Raw genomic sequence first — 22,248 nt, forward strand, 5'->3', positions numbered from 1 at the left:
CGCCAAAACATACCCTTACCGGATGGGATGTTGTCCGGGATCCAGCTCTGTGTAGTCAATATGGTGCAGGTAAGTAGGGACAACACGTTTCGAGACCGCCAGTGTCTCTTCTTCAAGGTTTCCACCACTTGGAATTCTATGACATATGAAGACACAAGGCTTCATCCCAATTGTTTGTATACATGTTATGGCTCTCTGTGGTCTAATATCAATAACAAAGGAAGTTTGTGCATTATTCCCTATAACACACAAATTTCCCGAATGAATACTTATGTGAGGACATAAAAACTAACAATTATAAGTGATGAAATTGGAACTCACCAGTACAAATGTATACATCCACGGGCTCCTGGGTCCAGGGGACCCCACACTGCACACCCTGCAGAGATGCAGATGTGCAGTACACTCAGACACAATGCTAGAGTCTACTGAGATGCCACAGCGGAGGTTGATGGCTCAGTCCCTGCACACAGGCTTCTCCTCTCTTAAATGTAAATACATGTTTTACAGGAGTTTATACATGTGTCATTTGTGTATTATACTCTCTGTAGCTGCAACTTCTCACATCCACTTTCTTAGCGTGCATCAGTTTTCATCAATTCGGTGATGATTCCAATAATGATAAATGAAGCATCTTTCAATGATCACCTCTCTCAAATATGCTATGCAGGTTGTAATCACTTCTATAAAAAATATTTTCCTTTGCTGAAGAAAAATCGATATGGTTACATTGGCAGAAATCACATGTGAGTTAATATTCCAAAAGATTCACTAATTTGTTCAGTGCCTAGGACTTAAACCAATTGAAAAAAGTGAGAAAAGGGTATCAGGACATACAGTAAATGCATGGAAGGGAGAGAGATCAATGTGAATTTTGCTGAGAATGAAGTATCGTATATGGGGGGTAATTCCAAGTTGATCGCAGCAGGAATTTTGTTAGCAGTTGGGGAAAACCATGTGCACTGCAGGGGGGGCAGATATAACATGTGCAGAAAGAGTTAGATTTGAGTGGGTTATTTTGTTTCTGTGCAGGGTAAATACTGGCTGCTTTATTTTTACACTGCAAATTAGATTGCAGATTGAATACACCCCACCCAAATCTAACTCTCTCTGCACATGTTAAATCTGCCTCCCCTGCAGTGCACATGGTTTTGCCCAACTGCTAACAAAATTCCTGCTGTGATCAACTTGGAATTACCCCCATGGTTAGGACTCTTGTTACTGCCCAAACTCAGACTCAAAGCTAGGAATGTACCTACAGTATAATTCTATTTCTAGGCAAACTACATAGAAGTCAGTAGACCTAGTATATATGTAGGTGATGATCTGGCCCCCTGCAGTCAGGGCACGTGTTGTTACTGTGAGCAGGGCCGGATTAACAATGGGGCGGATGGAGCTGCAGCTCCAGGCCCCCCATGAAAATAGGCCCACCGCCCACAAGATCCTCTGAGCAGCGTTGACAGGAAAAAAAATATTCCTGTCCCCATCAGCGGCCATCCGAATCTCAGCACAGCCACCCCCGGCCAATTCAAAGCTCTGCCTTACCTATCCACCCTGGCGTCGGGTGCCTGAAGCCCCGCCCACTAACCCGCAGCTGCATAATCTTGAACTGAAGCCCTGCCTACTCACCATTGGCTGTCTGAAGCACAAGCCTCTAGAAGCCCATCTGAAGCTCTGCCCATGCTGCCGGCTGCTAGAAGCCCCGCCCCCAGCCAACCAAACCGTGCTCATTCATTTTTTCTGGCCGAAGTCAAGCCCCCAGGAGGTGGAAAGTACAGTAGTACTAGTAAGAAGTGGCGGATTTGGGTGCCACATGCACAGGGCGGCATATAAGAACATCTCTCCTCTCTCCCCACGGCCTATCAGCAGAAGGCTTGTTTTTCGTTTATATTTTTTACTAAGAGGGGAGATTGAGATTCTGGAGAGGCCGGGAGGAAGAAGGAGCTGTGAGCAGGGGGCAGAGCTACACGGGACCCAGGCAGAGAGGGCTGCTGCTACACTTGTGCCTGCTAAAGAAGATCCCCAGGGGCTGCTTGTGAAGTAAGCTGTGTATGTGTGCAGTGTTTGTCTGTTTACACTGTGTATACTGTATGTGTACAGTGTGTATATGTGTGCAGGCTCTGTGTGTGTGTGTATAGTGTACTGTATGTGTGTGTGTATGTATGTATGTGCAGTGTTTGGATGTGTACAGTGTATGTGCAGGGAGTGAGCAGTAGGGGAACAGTGTGTGTGTGTGTGTGTGGGGGTGATTGGGTAATGTGGGGTGCTGTAACTAGGGGTGGGTAGACGGTGCATTTGTCCTGTGAACGCACAGTCTGCATCCTCCCATACTTACTAGTAGTAAGTTTTTCTTACTACTGTTTTTTAAGGACTGCAACAGCAACCCTGGGGTACTGCACTCCCCATGTGATTTGGGTAATGGTCTGGTGTTCCTGCACTCTGTGGTAGCAGTGACATTAAGATATTGTTGGAGCTGCAATGAATCAGTGTATATATATATATATATATATATATATATATATTTTCCCCTGTGTCAGACAGCGTGTGTCTGTGTTTTTTCCATTAGGGAACAATGGGTTAGATTTATTATACCTGCACTTAACGCACAGGTATAACGCTTCCTGTTTCGACTCTTTACTGAGGTGAAGCAGCAGCGCCAAAATGTATGAACATCTCAGACACTGAAGCGGGGCAGTGAAAACTCCCCCCTCCGGTGATCGCTGCCGGCCTCCCCACAGCACATCAGCCAGTGCGGATGCACTGTCACTCTCCCGCTGCCTGCTCAATAGGCATGCGCAAGATCTCTCTACTCATGCATGATCTCCTGTGCAGCCCGGAATCTGGATGCCTCCACAGCCAGGAACAGCCCTGTCCCTACTGTGGTGTATGGGCAACGCCACCTGCAGCTGTCAAAATCGATAGCTGCAGGTGGCGGAACGGCATTGCTGACCGTTCATACATTGCCCTCACATATCGGCGTGCCCCCCTACCCCAGGACTACTTAAGCAATTGGAAGTTTCCAATTAGCTTAATTAGTTTGTAATTACCTTCTAAAACGGTGTATTATCCTCCAGTGTCGGGATCCGGACTCCTGCAGCGGTAAGTGTGTATTAGTGCTCATGAGCATGTGTGCATGACCCCAGTAAATGTGTGTGTGTGACACCCCTATCCCCCCCCCCCCCACCACCACACACACCCTGTGAGATCACTGGGAGTTGCGGTAACCTACCAGAGGGGTAAGTATCTTTATATTTTCATGCATCACAGGATTTTCAGCTTTGAAGACCAATTTTTTATATTGGATACCGCAAGTATCGGAAGCATAGAAAGCCTCATGCTAAATTCAATTCCCCCCGATGTGTGTGCTTTTTTCCTGTGGTGGACAGTGTGTGAGTATTTGGGGGGGGAAAGGGGGTTGTTTTTTTTGTGGGGGACAGTGTGTGTGTGTGTGTGTGTGTGTGTGTGTGTGTGTGTGTGTGTGTGTGTGTGTGTGTATTTTCCTGTGTCTTGACTTCTCTGAATTTATTTATTTGCTTTCTGTGGAATAATTTTAATTATAAACAGTTTTGGTTAATAAATGTATAAATTATGAATATAGCTGGATTTGGTAGGGGGTACAGTGTCTGTTTTGGGGGAGAGGGGGCTGAGTGTCATGTGCAGTGTCAGTTTCCACAATCAAATCCGGATGGAACCTGCAGGAGAAGGATTGGATGATCTCTCTCTTGCGAGTAAAGGGCCCCATACACTACAGCGACACGTCAGAGGCTAAAGTCGGATGCGATTTCGCTTGAACCGCCCGGCAGCTTCCCGGGTGGCAGGATCACATACGATACATTGTATGTAGTCCTTTTGCATCCAATGTATCGTATGCGATCCCAGCCATGCCTGCAGGATCCAACCATGTTACAAGTGCAGCACTAACGACCTAGGGGCTCCGATCCGATGCTCACAGGAACACGCATCAGATCGGATGTAAAACACATCTGATTTGCCACTTTTCATCCGATTTATCGTCCCGAAAGGTCAAAATTGGATTAAATCGGGCATTATCGTTCTAGTGTATGGGGCCCTTAAGCTTCCATAGGCTTAAAGCAGTTTGCTCCAGCTGAAGATGGTGTAAACTAGCGTAGTACATAGGGGGTCACATCATAGTCCCCATTAATAATAATGGAAACTGCGATCTGCAGCACTAATTAGCCTTCTGCAGGTGTTTTCTGTGAAAGTCAGACCCCATGGCACAGGCCACACATCACTGTGCTGACCACACGTACACAGAACTGGCCACGCCCCCACATCACTGCTCACACCCCCTGAAGCAGCATGCAATAGGCCCTAAATAAATTTCAGCTCCAGGCCCAATTGGACCTTAATCTGGCACTGACTGTGAGTATTGCATCCTTTGTAAAGGCAGTACTACATCCAAAGTCAGACATTATATTTCTCTAACGGGAAGCGGTCATGTGACCACCGAATGGGATCCCGGAGGTCACTCTAACTTGCAACTTATTACAAGGGGCATCATTTGCAAATGGAAGAAAAATGGTTTCAACATTGGCATAGTAAGGACTCTTCACTGTAAGAGTGTCCTTTCACTTCACTTCATGCCATAAGATTTGGTAAAAGCAAATTATTAGCCACATTTTAAAATGGATTAAATCTATTACAATAAATCATATCTTAGTTATAACTATTAAAATAAATAATGGGGGTAATAGGCTCATAGAAAAAGAACAATTTATGATCACTACAAATTGTTCTCTTTGAAGTTACATCGACAATGGCCTCATGTGGGCTACTATGTTGCTGTATTCTGGCTCTATATATATATATATATATATATATATATATATATAAAGGGTTGAACTTGACAAATCTCTGTCTTTCTTCAACCTTACTATGTAGCTGTCTATGTATATGCCAGGGGCACAGCTAGAGGGGGCCAGAGGGGTCATATGCCCCCAGGTGACAGACAGAAATGGTGACAGCCATTATCCGAATCCCACAGGGACGGACTACTCAGTTGGATAGTTCCCCAGACTTACTCTGCCTGCCTCCTTTCCTTCAGATGGATTCCATAGAAACACCCAGTGTGCACTGCAGCAGCAGGGTATGAAAAGCTGGTCATATCCTGCAAATTACTTCTAGAATGCTGATTGGTGCATGGTGCTGGTCATACACCAATTATAATGGTGGGAGGTCTCCACATGCTGATGGGCGGATGTCAGGTTTTAAAATATGCATCTTGTAGTTTACTGTTAACAAAGAAGTTAAAATGCTTTCATAATGCTTTATTCATCAATAATGTTTGTATATAGTATACCACCATTAAGTTCTAACTACTGTTAACCATTTTCAGATTTAACTTGTCTAATGTAAAGTATATTCTTTAAACTCACCTTCTACCTCACTCTAGCACTTATTTGGGGGCTGCACACCATTATGCTACATACCAGCAAACCCGGCACTAGGCATAGGCAGACTAGGCAAATGCCTAGGCAGGGTTGGACTGGCCCACAGGGGTACAGGGGAAACCTCCGGTGGGCCCCACTGCCTGCCCCTTCCCCCCACCTCCTCCTCTAGAGATTGGGTTTCAGATTGTGCATTTGAATTATACATTTTACATACTGTATATTTTCTTATACTGCACAGGAGTATGGTGTATTCTCTACAGTCCATTGTTATTATTAATCTGGTACATTATCATGCATACATTAGCAGTATTTAGTATATGTAGTTATCAAAGTGCCCAGACCATGTACTCTCTAATGGTTTGCCAAGATTCTGTGGTAGCTGGCCACACCCCTAAACATGGGCCCTTACCACTGCATTCCCCCCAGTGGGCTCCTCATGCCCCAGTCTGACACTGCGCCTAGGGCATTTGAAATTCCTTGGGGCACAAGCAGCTTCTCCGGGTTAAAATGATATGCAGCATGCCTATATTCTGTGTGTGACTGTGGCTGTATCTGCATAAGAAATGCTATGTTACAGTGTATTCCTGGAAATCACTGTAACGCGGAACTAGCAGCGGTGCTAGGGGGCACCAGCCAAAATCTTGTCTAGGGCATAATATTGGTTAGGGCCAGTTCTGTTTACCAGGGTCTTTGTGCTTATGGTCAGGCGGAGGTACTCGACCTTGGCCTAACACTGTTGCTGTGAGATGACTGCCAACTGCTGAATGTTATTCTCACGTTGGGGCACAAAACTAATTAGTGTATCTGATGAAAACAGACAGGGCTGTAGTTCTAGAAAAGACCATGTCAAAGTAATAATCTGGGAAATGGTATACAAAAACAAATGTCAAATTTAAGCCCCTATAATAAACATGGAAGCCATATCGCAGATGCAAACAGTGTTCTGAATTTTGCTGTCACATCAAAAATAATGAATTGGTGCTTCAGGTATAGGGGCTAATTTAGGTTGGATTGCAAATCGCGATCCAACCGGAATTTTTACGATGGCCCCACGGGCGCATGCGCTGCACCCGTCCTGCGCATGCACCCACACTTTCTGTGGGGGGCCGCAGAAAAAGCGATAGCCTCTGCCTGTCAATCAGGCAGAGACGGTTGCCGGGGGCGGCAACGCTCCGCTTCCAGGGCGGAGACGGAGCGTTGCAGGGGTGGAGCGGCGCAAGCGGTGGGCGGAGGCGGACGAACGGGGGCGCGTTGTGGGCGTGATCACAGCGGCTGCATGACATCACACACAGCCGCTGTGATCAGGAAACTGGCGGAGAGTCTCCTGCGGCCACAGCTAAGCTGCACCGGCAGGAGGCTCCCACAGTTTCTGCTAACAAGCAGAAATTGCGAATGCTCCGCAATTTCTGCTTGTTCAACTGGGGGAGGCTCCGGTCAGCATGCTGGGCGGCCCTCAGCATGCGATCCAAAGGATAGCAAATTCTGCTGATTAGCAGAATTTGCTATCCTTACTTAATTAGACCCTAAATAAGGATAAAATGAATATCAGGTACTGTAAGGGCTTGTTGCTCTTCAAGTTGCCAATTCTATTAGGCCACTCAATTCTTCAAAATAAATGATCTTATAAGCAACCTCTAAACATATTTATTATCACAAGTCTAGCACATAGAATCTCTGCATTGTTTACTACCCAAGCCTTAATGATGGCCCATGTCTGGTTTAGTGCACTGAAAAGGTGGAACCAACGATGGTGCAGCCGGCACATTGCACCAGGGCCCACCCAAGTGAAGGGGTCCACAGCTGCTGGCATTACAATGAGTCACACTAACTCATTATGTTTCACTGCACTGCCTCAGCCACTGCCTGAACATGGCACACAATGGTGACTGACAGTCTAGGCTAGAGGTTCTCAAACTCGGTCCTCGGGGGCACACACAGTGCATGTTTTGCAGGTCTCCTCACAGAATCGCAAGTGAAATAATTAGCTCCACCTGTGGACCTTTTAAAATGTGTCAGTGAGTAATTAATACACCTGTGCACCTGCTGGGCTACCTGCAAAACATGCACTGTGTGTGCCCCCGAGGACCGAGTTTGAGAACCTCTGGTCTAGGCCAAGGAAAAAGGGTTTTGCTCTCTCCCTCCTCCCAGTTCCTCACCATAGAGTGACCCAGCCTGGCTTTCAGTCAGTGCTGGCTGGAGGGGGAGGAGGGGTGGAACTCTTCCCTCTCCTCAGCTCCTACCATTTTCCATCTTATGTTCCAGCCCTGGCTTCCACACTCTATATGAGGCTGTGCTTGGGTGCTGGGGATCTGACATCATGATCTTGTGACCATCCCTGGTGTTAAGTCCAAGGAGGAGCCACCATCCATGCAGTTCAGGGCTCAGGTAATTACATTGAAATGCTGTTTATTTGTCATCCACTGGCTGTAATCCTCTCCCTGGCACCACCCTCTCCCTGGCATCACCCATTCCCTGGCGTAAGCCTTTCCCTGTTATCCACTGCTGTCACCCTCTCCCTGTTATCCACTGCTGTCACCCTCTCCCTGTCACTCACTGCTGTCACTCTCTATCTGGTGTCACCGTCTCCTTGTCACCCACTGCTGTTACCATCTTCCTGGCATCACCCTTTCCTTATCACCCACTGCTGTCACTGTCTCCCTGGTGTCACCCTTTCCCTGTCACCCACTGCTGTCATCCTCTCTCTGGCATCACCCTCTCCTTAGAATCACCATCACCCTATAACCCGCTGCTATCACCCTCTCTCTGGTGTCACCCTTTCCCTGTCATCCACTGCCAACTCCTTCTCCCTGTCACCAACTGCTGTCATCCTCTGCCTGGTGTCACCCGTTCCCTGTCACCCACTGCTGTCACACTCTCCCTGGTGTCACCATCTCCTTATCAACCACTGCTGTCATCATTTTCCTGGTGTAACCCTCTACCTGTCACCAACTGTTGTCACTCTCTCCCTGGCAACACACTATCCCTGTCATCCTCTGCTGGCATCCTTTCCCTGTACCGCATTGCTGTCACCCTCTCCCCAGTGTCACCCTCTCCCTGTCACCCACTGGTTTTTCAGTCATTAACTATGTGTATTCAAGTAAATGTTATCATTTCTGTATTATAAGGTGGTCACAGATGCTCTCTGTGTTCTACAGCGGTCACTGATGCTCTCCGTATTATACAGTATGGTGCTCACTGATGTGATCTACATTTCAAGATGTTCACCATGATGCCCTCTACAATATAAGGTGGTCACTGCAATGTTCCCTGTATTATATGTCAATCATTACAATACTCTCCATATAGTATGGTGGTGACTGTGATCTCTCTGTATTACATGGCAGACACTGTGATGCTCTTTGTATACTGTGGACATCACTGCAATGCTTTATGGTGGATGAGGTAGTCTTGTGTAGGCAGCAATACTTACCTTTGAGTCTTGATATAGTGAAACCTGTATGCTCCACTTAAACATGAAGACAAGCCATAACCACAGAATAAATGCAGCAGATGCTTATACCTTAATATAATCAATTTTGCCCTCACCTAGAAACATTTCAGTCCCTACAATGCTGACAATTATATGCAAGCATCCAAGAGTAACTACTATCTATTGGAAGGAATGTGCAAAGCCAAGTTTTTGACCTTAGTGACAGAATGCCTTGCTTCATCCCTGGTACAGTATGTATATCTCTTTGGGATGGAAATGAATAAAGCTCAGTCTTAACACAGAGCTGCAACTAGGTGGGCACATGACCCGGGTGTCAGATTTGGGAGGTGCCGAGACCTCCGTCTTGCAACTTCAACCTGCCACTCCCCTGACCAGCTAATACTCACTCCCACCCGCCAGCCAGCAGCCAAGGTCAGATTTAGCAATGGGCAACCTTGGTGGCCAAGCTCCTCAAAATCCGGCCCTGACCTGACTCAACCCCCACAGCTTCTGAGAACCAGAGTACGGTTGCATCCAGAGATGTTTATGTGCACCTGACTGGCAGCCACGTGTGCCAACCACACATGCTGCACAGCCCCGGGCTTCCCAGGATGGATAAAAGCAAGTCTGCGCTGTCCACAACCCACCACTACAACCCCTGGATAGTCAGCCCCTTTGCCGCTGCACCTGCATCCCACAGCCACTGATGGCTCCCTGTACCCGGGCGGGGGCTACTAAGGCAACCTGACCTCCTCTCACTCCAGCCTTTACCTGTTCGCCTTCCAACCACACCCCTCCCAAGCATGTGTCCCTGGACCTGGGCAGCACAACCTCCACTATCACCTCCTGGACAGAGGACAAGGATAGTATAAAGTACCAGGTGTCTCTGTGCAAGGGCATAAAGATGTAGGGGGCAGCTCGCTGAGGGGCAGAATGGGAAGCATAGAGGAACAGTCCTCTACCCACCAGCCTATCCAACGTACCACAGTAGATGACTACAGCAGCTGCCTATTCAACCCAGGAAGCCCAGTCTCCAGCTTCACCCCCAAGCAGAGGAGCAAGAGAAGATCATGTTCAGGTGAAGACCCCATTACATGCTGGTGTATATATACACACACACACACACACATTCCCCCTGTCTCTCTTTTTATCTCTTTCTCTTCTCTCCACCTCTCTGTCTATCTCTATCTCACACAGACTTTCTCTCTTGCCCTCTGCTCTATCCTTCTCTCCCCGCACTCTTTAGTTTCTTTCCGTCCTGTCTTTCTTCTCCCCGCCTCCTCTATCTTTCCATACTCTCTCTTTCTCCTCTTCTATCTCTGCTCTCTATCTTCTGTTTCACCTCTCTCACTATCATTTTTTTATTTATTAATTTATTTATTTAATTTATTTATTTAGTTAGTTTGTGGGGGTGGTAAATTACTGCCTTGCCCGTCCCAGGTGACAGGAGTCCTAGTTTCGAACCTGCTTAACATACGATTGTTTAGTAATGTTGCTAGTAGAAAGTACAGTATTAAAAGACTAGATATTACACAATGAGCTACTATCCTTTAGCTCCAGTACTGCAGCTGGATACAGTATGTCATCTCCACCTGTTCAGTGATGGATTGTAAAATAGGATACATTCTGTCTGTGTTTGTTGCTAATGTAGGAGGATTGAGAAGAATTACAGAGCTACAGTACTGAATGTCTTTGTTGTAAAATAATAGGCAATATAAAAATAAAAAGGAATAATATTTAGAAAATGTGGGCTTACAAGAATGGAATACTAAAAAAAAAATTAAACAGTAAAAAAATCTGAAAATAATTACTTATAATAAATACTGTAGCATGTTTTTGAAGCTGGAATTCAGCTACCAGGTGTTAGACAATGTTGGAGATGAGTCAGATGCAAAACAAGGCTAAACATGTGAAAAGACAATTCTGCTAAGCAGCAGAAACATATATTAACCACCTGTCTTATACACAACAAAAATAAACCCTTTTGTTTTGTTAATAACAAAAACAATTAAGCATCTAACACTGGCAATGAAATGACAACTGGAAAATGCAAAAAGTAATCTCAGTATTTACTGTGTGTCTCACAGTACACAAACACAATTCACATTAGTGCCCTCATGTTCTGTGACAAAGTACGGTAGCTGCAGATGTTGTTATGCTATTGCACACTACAATGAAAACAAATGTGAGTTTATTCACTGGAGCTTTGATTTTCTATTCAATTTACATATAGCAAACACAAAGCAAAATCTAAAATACTGTATAACAGCTTAAAACAATATACAAAATACGGAAAACAACAAAATCTGAAATATTAATATAAAATAAATAAAAACAATTAGCCATTGATAAAACAGGTATAGTATATAATATAAGACAGGCAGTCTAATAATATGCTATCTCCTATATAATAGCCCAGATCTGTGATTTATTTGCTAACGCTGGGCGGAGTCACAACAGTGGGCGGAGTTAGTCAAATGAGTCACAGATCTGGCCAAATCTATAGGACACTAGGAGCAGATGCAGATAGTATGGACATGGCACAGGCATGGGGTGCATACCTCCCAGCTTCTTCAGGAGACACACACACACACACACACACATACCAATCTCTCCCATGCCCTGTGTTCTGTCATGTCCCTGTCACCCCTGGCCTTGACCTGCCACCCTTATCCTGGCCCTTTCACCCTTATCCTGGCCCTTTCACCCTTATGCTGGCCCTGTCACCCTTATGCTGGCCCTGCTACCCCTATCCTGGCCCTGTCAACCCTATACTGGCCCTGTCACCCCTGTCCTGGTCCTGCCGCCCCTACACTGACCCTGTCACCCCTATCCTGTCCCTGTCATTCCTGTCCTTGCCCCGTCAACCCTGTCCTGGCCCCGTCACCCCTGTTCTGACCCTGTCACCCCTGTCCTGGCCCAGTCAACCCTGTTCTGACCCTGTCACCCCTGTCCTGGCCCTGTTACTGCATACCCTCCAACTACCTTTTTGGCAGGTACAGTACCCGCAGCACCTCCAGACCTCTCCCCAATGCACCACACCTCCGCACCTTCCCCTCCACCACATGCGGCACTCCACCCCTCCCCCACATGCTGTGCCTCCAGACCCCCTACACCACCCGCGGCTCCCACTCCTCCGCCCCTTCACCACCCCCAGCAATCTCCAGGCCCCCTCCACCATTCACCCCCCTTATATGTCTCCCCCACACCTGCCCCCCTCCACCCGCAGCATCTGCAGACACCCTCCTCCATCCGCGGTCCCCCCCTCACCCACCCCTCCCCCACCAATGGCACCCCCGCACCTGCCCCTCCACCACCTGCAGCACCTCCGGACCTCCTTCCCGATCCGCCGCAACACCCGTACCTGCCCCTCCCCTACCCATGGCGCCTGCGGACCCCTACCCCACCAGCGGCACTCCCGCCCCTTCCCATCCCACAGCACCTCCGGAACCCTTCACCCATCCGCAACATCCCCACACCTGCCCCTCCCCCACCCATGGCACCCCTGCCCCTCCCCCACCTGCAGTGCCTCCGGACCCCTCCCCCATATGCATCCCCCACTCCTCTGCCCCTCCCCCACCCGCAGCACCTCCCAACCCTTCCCCATCCGGGCCCCACCCCCACTTCCGCCCCCCCCTCCATCCGCAGCATCTACAGACACCATCCGCAGTACCCCCCGCACCCGCTACATTCTGTACATTGTGGCCTGCAGGTGCTGTTCACGCCGTCGCAAGGGGCTGCGCCTCCTTCACCATCGCACACCCTTTCATTGTGCAATATTTAACCACTAACAAAGGAATGCAGGTGATACTCCATATAACACAAATATTGAACCCCAGAAAGGCATGCAAGGGTTAAGGGGGCGTAGCCCCTTGCGACGGTGTGAAGAGCGCCCGTAGGGCGCGATGAAGCACCTAGTATATATAAAAATACTAACAGTGTCTGGCAGTGCTTTTTTTCTATGAAAACAGGTACCAATGCTTACTCTAAAGTTCCAAGTTGATAAAAGATTTTTAGTAGTTTCCATACTGTCTTCAGATGCTTATTTCATACATTTCACAAATAATTTCACTGTATACTGCCTGTTCCGAGGAGTCTGACCACCTCCAAAATGATGTAATCTGGAGGGAGTAATTTAAAATATAAAGCTGATCTGTTAAAACAGAGCTGATATGGTAGCGTGTCACAAAGTTTCTAGTATAGTTTTCCAATGTTCAACCAAAAGCAGACCAAAATCTTCTCACCTGGAATAAGCTGGAGCATACCAGCTTCCAAAACACACTATAAACAAGTCAATAATAAATGGGAGATAAGTCACCTGGACACCAGTGATGTACTCAAAGGATGATATACGTAAATAAAATTAATTGCCAGCAGCTGGAAATGCCTGGGACACCCTGCTTAGCAACATTTTTCTAATAAAATAAGTGAATAAAGTGAATAAATAAGTACAGTATATATACTGTATATGTATATATATATATATATATATATATATATATATATATACTGTATTTGAATTTAAATCCCGCAAACACTGTATACCCAGACCTGCGACGGGATGTAATGGCATCCGAGATCGCTGGTGGTGCAGGATACCAGACAATCTCAGATGCTTTTTTAAAGGGGTAAAACCACGCCATTTAAGTGACTGCCACTTTAAAAAAGCTTGACATCGGCCGGCATCCAACCTCGGACGTTATTACACGTGTGATTGGTTGACTTATAATTAGACTAAATGTTATTAGTAAATGCTCTCAGAAGAGGCAGGAGTGAGGCCTGGTGAGGTAAGTGATAACAGAGATGGCAATGGAAAGTAATACAATGGCAAGGAGGCTGAAAGGATGAAAGTTTAGTAGATGAAGCAGTGCTGTAACTAGACAGTTGGTGCCCTGTGCCCTGAAAAAGAATTGGTGTCCCCTCTCCCACCATATTGAAAATAGAGAGTGCGTGCCTAAGGTGCACCAAAAATATAGGTGTTTGGCTTTAAGAGGAAGGGGCGTGGCCACAGAATATTACCAATTTGCATTATACAGCATTTTAGTGTCCGTTTTGCACATTACATGGCACAGTAGTCACTCTTATTCACGTTACGCCATGGTAGAGCCACTTATACTGTACATATTATGTCAGGTAGAGCCCTTATACACATTATGTCAGGTAGAGTCCACATTATACTAGGTAGAGCCTTTATACATATTTTGCCGGGTAGAGCCCACATTTTTCCAGGTAGAGCCTTTATACATATTTTGCCAGGTAGAGCCCGCATTATGCCAGGTAGAGCCCATGATACACATTATGCTAGGTAGAGCCCTTATACACATTATGAAAGGTAGAGACAACATTATGGCCGGTAGAGCCTATGGAACACATTATGCCTGTCACGATCCGGGTATCTGGACGCCATTATTTACCTTTCAGGTGTCTCCTAAGGCTGTCCCAGCGTCCTAGGCTCGGTTCCCAGCTGTGATGCAAGCATTCATACGTCATATCTCATCTCTGCTGATCTGTGGATATTGTTCCTCAATGCCCGGGCGACTGGCATGGCGTCACCTGCCGGCGGGGCCTCGGGCATCATCTCCATATTCCTAATGCATACAGGGTAGGTGGCACTCTTTACCTATTGCAGCCGCGGCCGTCCATGCTGAAGGTTGAGACGCAAACCGGCGTTCTCTATGTTCACCGCTGCCATTACAGAGGAATCTCCATGTGGTGAATACAAACAGCTTACCCTCCACAGGCCGGTATGGGCGCAGCCATCTTGGTTCCAGTCACATGATCCTGACCTCCAATCCATAGCTCTGCTGAGATCTGCATAATTAAGTCATCCAATCCCTTTACACCTAAGGGTATAAAGGGACTGAGCTTGCATCAGGAAATCGTCAGTGCTTTGGTTGTCAAACCTTGTTTCCAGTCTCTCTCTCTCCTGTGGTTATTTTGTTCCAGGTTTCCAGCTCCTGTCTCCAGTTACCACTAAGAGCAGTGGTGCAAGTGTGTGGGTACGGGTGGGTACGGCGTACCCGTAAGAATTTAGCCGTGGGTACGCCGTACCCACACCGACGGGCCGACGCTCCTCTTCCCTTCCTCCCTCCCTCCCTCTGCTGCTCCCCACCATCCCGCCGCACTGCCGCTGATGTGAGGGAAGGAGAGCGCAGCCTGCGCCTCTCCTTCCCCTCAGTCTCCGGCGGGTGTCTCAGTTTATTTCAGAGCCGATCCGTGAGCCAATCAGAGCTCGCGGGTGCGAGCTCTGATTGGCTCACGGATCGGCGCTGAATTAAGTACCCGTAAGACATTTTTTCTACTTGCACCACTGACTAAGAGACCCGCACCAGCTTACCACCTTGCGGTGCAGCCTGACTCTGCAGTCTTCCATGACTACTCCAGCTTCCAGCTACAGATCCATCTGCTTCCAGCGGTCAGCTTCCAGCAGTGTTCAGCTTTCTTAAAGTGCCGGTGCTTCTCCAGCGGATACCTACATACCAGCGGTATCCGCAAACCATCGGTACCTGCATACCATCATTTCCTATATCCTCGCTCCCTAGCTTCATTCAACTACCTGGCTGGTTCCATCCAGCATCCACTCCGTGTTATCTACCTGGCTGGTTCCATCCAGCATTCACTCCGTGTTTTCAACACCTGGCTGGTTCCATCCAGCATCCACAGCAGTCTTCTCAGCTACAGCGTTACCAGCTTCAAGTGCTACATCTGCTGGTGTGTTCCTCGGCTACTCTCCCTACTACGGACGGGTCTGGTAAGGACATTCCATCACTGGGACATTAAGAACTGTACCTCATCCTACCAGTACCCTGTGGCTCCTGCCAAGCTTATAGTGATCCAGGAACTGTATCATTTTATCTACTGCATATCTTTATTCATTTACTACTGCTGTGAATACGGAGTTCTGTTAATAAACTTTTATTGACTTTTAAATCCTGGTTGTCATGGTCACGCCTTCGGGCAATCTTTCTACATTATACTTGCATGTCTAGGGGTCTGATTAAACCTCCCAAGTTTAGTTTTACCTCAGCCCCTACAACTGAGGCTTCCTCCCGTCAGCTCAGGCCCTCAGTTGTGACAATGCCAGGTAGACTAGGGGGGGGGGGGGTGTGTCACATTATGCCAGGTAAAGGCCTTATACACATTATGCTAGGTACAGCCCCCATTATTTCAGGTAGAGTCCACATTATGCCAGGTAAAGCCTACAATATGCCAGATAGAGCCCATATTACGCCAGGTAGAGCCCTTATACCCATTATGACAGATAGAACCAACATTATGCCAGGTAGAGCCCACATTATGCCCGGTAGAGCCCTTAAACACACATTATGCCAGGTAGATGTGTGTGTGTGTGTGTGTGTGTGTGTGTGTGTGTGTGTGTGTGTGTGTGTGTGTGTGTGTGTGTGTGTGTCAGAGTCAAATTATACCAGGTAGAGGTCTTATACACATTATGCCATTTACATCCCACATTATGCCAGGTATAACCCATATTATGTCATGTAGAGCCCACTTTATGGCAGGTAGAGCCCTTATACACATTATGCCAGGTACATCCCACATTATGTCAGGTACAGCCTTTTCCAGGTAGATCCCACATTATGCAAGGTAGTGCCCACATTGTGCCAGATAGAGCCCATGATACACATGATGGTAGGTAGAGCCCATATTATGCCAGGTAGATCCCACATTATGCCAGGTAGTGCCCACATTATGCCAGATAGAGCCCACAATACACATTATGCCAGGTAGAGCACAGTATATGTGTGTGTGTGTGTGTGTGTTTCTGTGTGTTTCCTTAGTTCTCCAGACCACACGTCATTACCTATACACGACGATCCGAATCTCCACCTGCGATTAAAGCTGTCTATGATGTTGGAGCAAGTAGGTGCGCTGCATCCGAACGGAACCTGCAGTGCTATGTTATATTGTGACAAGTTGCCCAGCCGTTCGCTACAGCTGTTGGGAACATACAATACTCCAGCACCACAGCCCTAAGGGTGATACCAGTGCTTCTCCGCCCACAGTGCATATGTGCACCACTAGCACACAGTTATGGCCCTGAGATGAAGCATTATAAAAGGTGTGAGATCTGCAGACTGAGAACCTAGGGGATCATTCCCAGTTGATCGCTCGCTAGCTTTTTTTGCAGCACTGCGATCAGATAGTCACAACCTATGGGGGAGTGTATTTTCGCTTCGCAAGTGTGCGAACGCTTGTGCAGCCGAGCGGTACAAAAAAGTTTTGTGCAGTTTCTGAGTAGGTCTGAAATTACTCAGCTGCTGCGATCACTTCAGCCTTTCCAGTCCCAGAATTGACGTCAGACACCCGCCCTGCAAACGCTTGGACACGCCTGCGTCTTTCCAATCACTCCCTGAAAACAGTCACTTGACACCCATAAACGCCCGCTTCCTGTCAATCTTCTTGTGATCGGCTGTGCGAATGGAATCTTTGTTAAATCCATTGCTCAGCACCGATCCGCTTTGTACCCGTATGATGCGCCTGCGCATTGCGGTGCATACGCATGCGCAGTTTTGCAGAGTTTTGACCTGATAGGAGCAAGGCAAAAAATAGCTAGCATGCGATCAGATCGGAATGACCCCCCTAGAGACTGAGGGCCTGATTCAGATTTGTTTGCAAACCTGATAGTTTACGTACAAATCTGATGGTTAGTGGTCTGCGCATGTACAGAACAAGTCTCGCGATATCACTCACAGCCCTCTCTTAGCCGCAGCATGATTGACATACTACAGCATTTGGGAGGTGAAGCAGGGGCTGTCACCCCATATTGTAGGTGTGCCAAGCCCACATGTACAGAATGAGTCCTGCGATCGCTTCGCAGTGAGGCGAACGCCTCTGTCTGATTGACATGCAAAGGCATTCGTGAGGAGGGATGGGGGGGTGTTGCCCCCATTTTCCAGGAGTGGTGAGGCCAAGGACTGCGTAGCATGATACAGTTTCCTTTGTCGTGCAAGCCGCGCTGCGACGGCAAGCCTGTGTAAGATGTGCACTGCATAGTGTGTGATATAGCTCCACTAGCCTTGAACATGGGCATTAACATATAATGCATTGCAGCGTCGGAATGGCTGACCAGGGATTCGCTTCCAGTCCATTTATGCTGGAACAATGTGTAGAAGCACCCAGCTCTTTACACCCGCTATCTGCATCACAGGTAAATGGCATGTGCAAGTGCAGAGTACCCGGTGCCTCTAAACAGAATGATAGGCATATCTATTAAGATTACGCCCACCCAGACCCTTTTTCCCACATTAACTATAATTTCTTAAGTTCCCTTGTAACATAAGAGCCAGCTATCTGGATGTTATGGGTTCTGGAGCATGCACAGTATTTGTGCTACTACTGCCTCTACCATGTCAATACACTATATTTTATAGGCATATGGAAGAGAGTAGTGTAATTTGAGCACCCCAAATATTTAAAAAAATATATATTTTATGCCTTATGTTTCCAGTCTATTTGATGTGCCAAATGTTTTCTCCTGGATGCTGTGCTACCACTTAGGACATACCTAATTGCACTGGGGGGGGTCATTCCGAGTCGATCGCACATAACAACTTTTTGCTGCCCGTGCGATCAACTAGACACCGCCGATGGGTGAGTCTATTTCTGCATAGCAGGGCTGCGATCGCTTGTGCAGCCCTGCTATGCAAAAAAATGTTCCTGTGAAAGACCAGGGTAAGAGTTACTTACCCTGTGCGATCATTCCAGCGATGCAGGTCCCGGAATTGACGTCAGACATCCGCCCTCCAAACGCCTGGACACGCCTGCGTTGGACTCACCACTCCCCGAAAACGGTGAGTTGCCGCCCGGTTCCGCCTTCATCCTGTCAATCTCCTTGCTGTCGCCGCTGCGACCGCTTTCTTCGCTCATGGTGTCGCTGCCCGGTGACGGCCGTCGCCGGGCAACGATGTGCCTGCGCAATGCGGCCACAGCACATGCGCAGTTTCGACCTGATCGAAGAAGCGCAGCGTGCGATCGGGTCGAAATTACCCCCTATGTGTGATCTACTAGCAAACCCTGATGATCAATGCTTTTTACTAATGCAGAGAATACTTTTCAATACCTTTCTGCAGTGACAAATTTCAAGTGGGTCTTGCTTTATTATGGCTGAAAGGGCATGGTGCGTGGGCAAGGTGGTATTGTTACCATATCAAATGGGCAGGTTTTGTTGGATGTGGACATGGTTTGAACGGATCATGATAATCTTTACCAAGCATCCAATCAGGTGCTGTGTGTTGGCACGTATATTCTCCCCCTTTATTTCTTATTGGTAAGCTTTAAAGTGTCCTTCACTGCAACTATGCCGGCACATAAATTAAGTCAATGTTCCAAAGCAGTAAATTGGATTGATGATGATGATGATGATGATGATGATGATGATGATGATGATGAGGAGTAGGAGTAGTATTACTATTATTATTACTATTTATTATTATTATTATTATTATTATTATTATTATTATCATCTATTTATAAAGTTCTGGAATACTTCACTAGAACAATAATGGGTTTTTGTTAAGAAGCAGAGTATGTTTGATATAGTAGTAAGAGTTAAAACGTGACGCATATGAGACGTGCAAGCTGCATATCTACTGTATAACACAGAATAATTAGATAATCTGCATTATGTATGCCTTCTATTGTTACTATGCAGGCATATAGTATACATCTGAACCAACAGTACTTAGCTATACAGCATTTATATTTTAGATTTGTCTGGTTTTAAAAGATTAATAAGTGAAATATTAGATATTTCAATAGAAAAAAAAATAACAGGATCAGATTTATTATTCACTGTTCAATAACATTTTCATATATAGTGCAGCATATTATATTGCATTTTACAATTGGAAACAACAGTGATAGAACAAAACTGTTTACGAACAGACAGACATAGAGGTAGGGAGGCCCTGCTCGCAAGCTTACAATCTATAGGGAAATAGGCATTGATACACAAGGATAGGCGCTATGTATTCTATAATGGTCCAGCTGGATTGCAAAGGTTCTTGGTGGGCTGTATGATATAGTCACCCAGGAATGTTGGACAAGGGTCAGGAGGATGTGAAAGTGAAGAAAGAGAAAATATGTGAGGATATGTGTGGACTGTACAGAAGGGATGTAATTGGATAGGAAAGCTTATGAAGGTTATGTGGGTGGTTCTGGAATGTGATAATCCTGCCTGAAGAGGTGAGTTTCGCTTCAAGATTTGGAGAGGAGAGTCTTAATGTGTTTGGGAGGGCATTCCATAAAGTCCTGTAATCATGAGTGGGAGCAAGTAATGAGTGTGGATGAGACGCAGATACAGCCGTGGCCAATGTAGTCTTTGAAGCAGTCCCAGTGCCTGTCTTGAGATGTTGCATTACTGTATGTGTCCATCCAATGACAATAGAATAATTTGTACTGGAATAATCTATTTTGTCCTTGGGGCAGTCGAAGAGTCTGCTTATTCTTATTTGGGCAGTCACTATATGATGAGGAAGACTCAGGTTTCATCCTTCTAAGTACAGACACCTCTATCTATCTGACCACATTAAAAATAATACACAGTAGCTTATTCATGTGCATTTGCAGCATTCATCACACTATAGTAGTAGTGCATTTGTAAAGCTTTCCTCATTATGAGATGAATGGCTACCTTAAGCTGGGTACACATGATCTGACAGAGCAATTATTGGATCAGTGTGCATTCATACACACTGAGCAATTTCTTGCTAGGTTTGTACTTTCTTTTGCTCTCTATAATAATATTGGGAGGCGGGGAACGATATACTGTACAGATGTGTCCTTGCCTGCCATGCATGTATGTATCTCAGCAGCAATTACCTGCTGCTTGCCACAATTAGCCCTTACGTGCATACACACCATGCATTCCTATGGAAGCGGAGGCATACACATGTGCCCACACACACCTGCGGGCATGCTAATCGTAGCAAATGAGTCATGTTTTCTGCGATTAGCTATTAAGATGATACAGGACACATCTGTAGCATGTGCAGCAGAAGCCACATCGTCCTCCCGATCTGACCACTGCAGGAGCATTTTAAGCTGTTTATAAGCGACAAACACTCTAATGCTCCTGAGTACACACTATCCAATTATCCTGCTGATCAGCCTTTAGTTGGATAGTGTGTACCCAACTTTACATCTAACTTGGGGGCCTATTTATTAAATTGTTTTTGTGCACAAATCACAAAATCAGTCCAGAAAGGTTTTTATGGGGATGATATAAATATCAGATTTACCATTTGAAGGCTAATGCCGTCGTCGGCACAGGCTCTTATCAGAACCCATATATTTATGTATACAGTACTTGTGCAGCCATTATAATAAATCACTTTGTCATTTCTAAACACAATAACTGCCGCTAAGTAAAGCTCAGTTTCAGGCCAAAACACAAGCATAATAAAAAGGCTCCTTGGCGCTTGCATGCACCCTTATTAGGTCCATCAGGGAATATAGGGCTAGGAATAACTTTCTATACAAAGTGTGGAAGGGTGAATTGAAGTGGCTATGTCTCTCAGCAAGTCAGATACTGAAAGTTGAGCCGGGTACACACTAGGTGATGCTGAAATGCCGGCGATGAACGATATAGCATTCAACGATATAGTGCGTACACACTGAACGTTATTGTTGAATGATAACGACCAGTGACGTCACTGCCGGCATTCCCGGACATGCAGCTCAGCCCGACATTGACGGGTGGAGCTGCATGTCAGCTCAATATTGTTGATCACTGTACGGTGCATGGGAGTGCACATCGTTCATCGTTCACCAACAATACCCTCATGTCTGGTGTGGACAATATAAGCCTAAAAATAAAAGATAACGGCATTTATGTTATTATTGTTTATTTTTTAGGATTAAATCGCTCAGTGTGTACCCGGCTTAAGTTAGCTACTGTTGAACAATTATTTGCATAACATATCTTCCTCCTATCAGACAATAAAGAAAATTGAAAAAAGAAATGTTGGCAAGCGCAGTTCCGACCCGATCGCTGCACTGCAATAAACTCCAGCGAGCGATCGGGTTGGACTGACCCCTATAGTGTGTAGAAAATAAGACTGTAATGAAACATTTATCATAAAGGTGTTGCATTGCAAGTGTTTGATACAAGCTGTCTTTATTAGTAAATACAGTGTGGTTCACAAAAGCAGCAGTCAGGTGATTAGAAAAAGTCTACTAGTTTAGTGATACAATTAAGGAAAAATATCAAACATGCAGGTCATTGCTTTATGTTCCCTCTCTGCATCAGTCAAGTTGAGAACTAACCACTGCCAACTGCCTCTTTTCTCGGGATGATGGACATTCAGAACTCTGTCACTATGGTAACACAATAGAAAGACATTGCAATATACATGCTGAGTTAGACAGAACAAATTTAAAAACATGACA

General features: G+C 46.3%; 1 long non-coding RNA gene across 2 annotated transcripts in view; it reads right to left on the bottom strand.

The window, feature by feature from the left end:
* The window catches only part of LOC134935396 (uncharacterized), a 190,458-nt gene that overhangs the window by 103,017 nt on the left and 65,193 nt on the right, over positions 1-22,248 (bottom strand). Inside the window, exon 1 of one of the 2 annotated variants that reach the window (XR_010180112.1) lies at positions 20-194. The exons of the other annotated variant lie outside the window; for it this stretch is intronic. This is a non-coding gene — a long non-coding RNA (uncharacterized LOC134935396). Of the gene's footprint in view, positions 1-19; positions 195-22,248 lie in introns of those variants that run through there. 2 annotated transcript variants of the gene reach the window in all.

Source organism: Pseudophryne corroboree, chromosome 6, assembly GCF_028390025.1.
Source record: "Pseudophryne corroboree isolate aPseCor3 chromosome 6, aPseCor3.hap2, whole genome shotgun sequence".
Classification (NCBI taxonomy): domain Eukaryota; kingdom Metazoa; phylum Chordata; class Amphibia; order Anura; family Myobatrachidae; genus Pseudophryne; species Pseudophryne corroboree.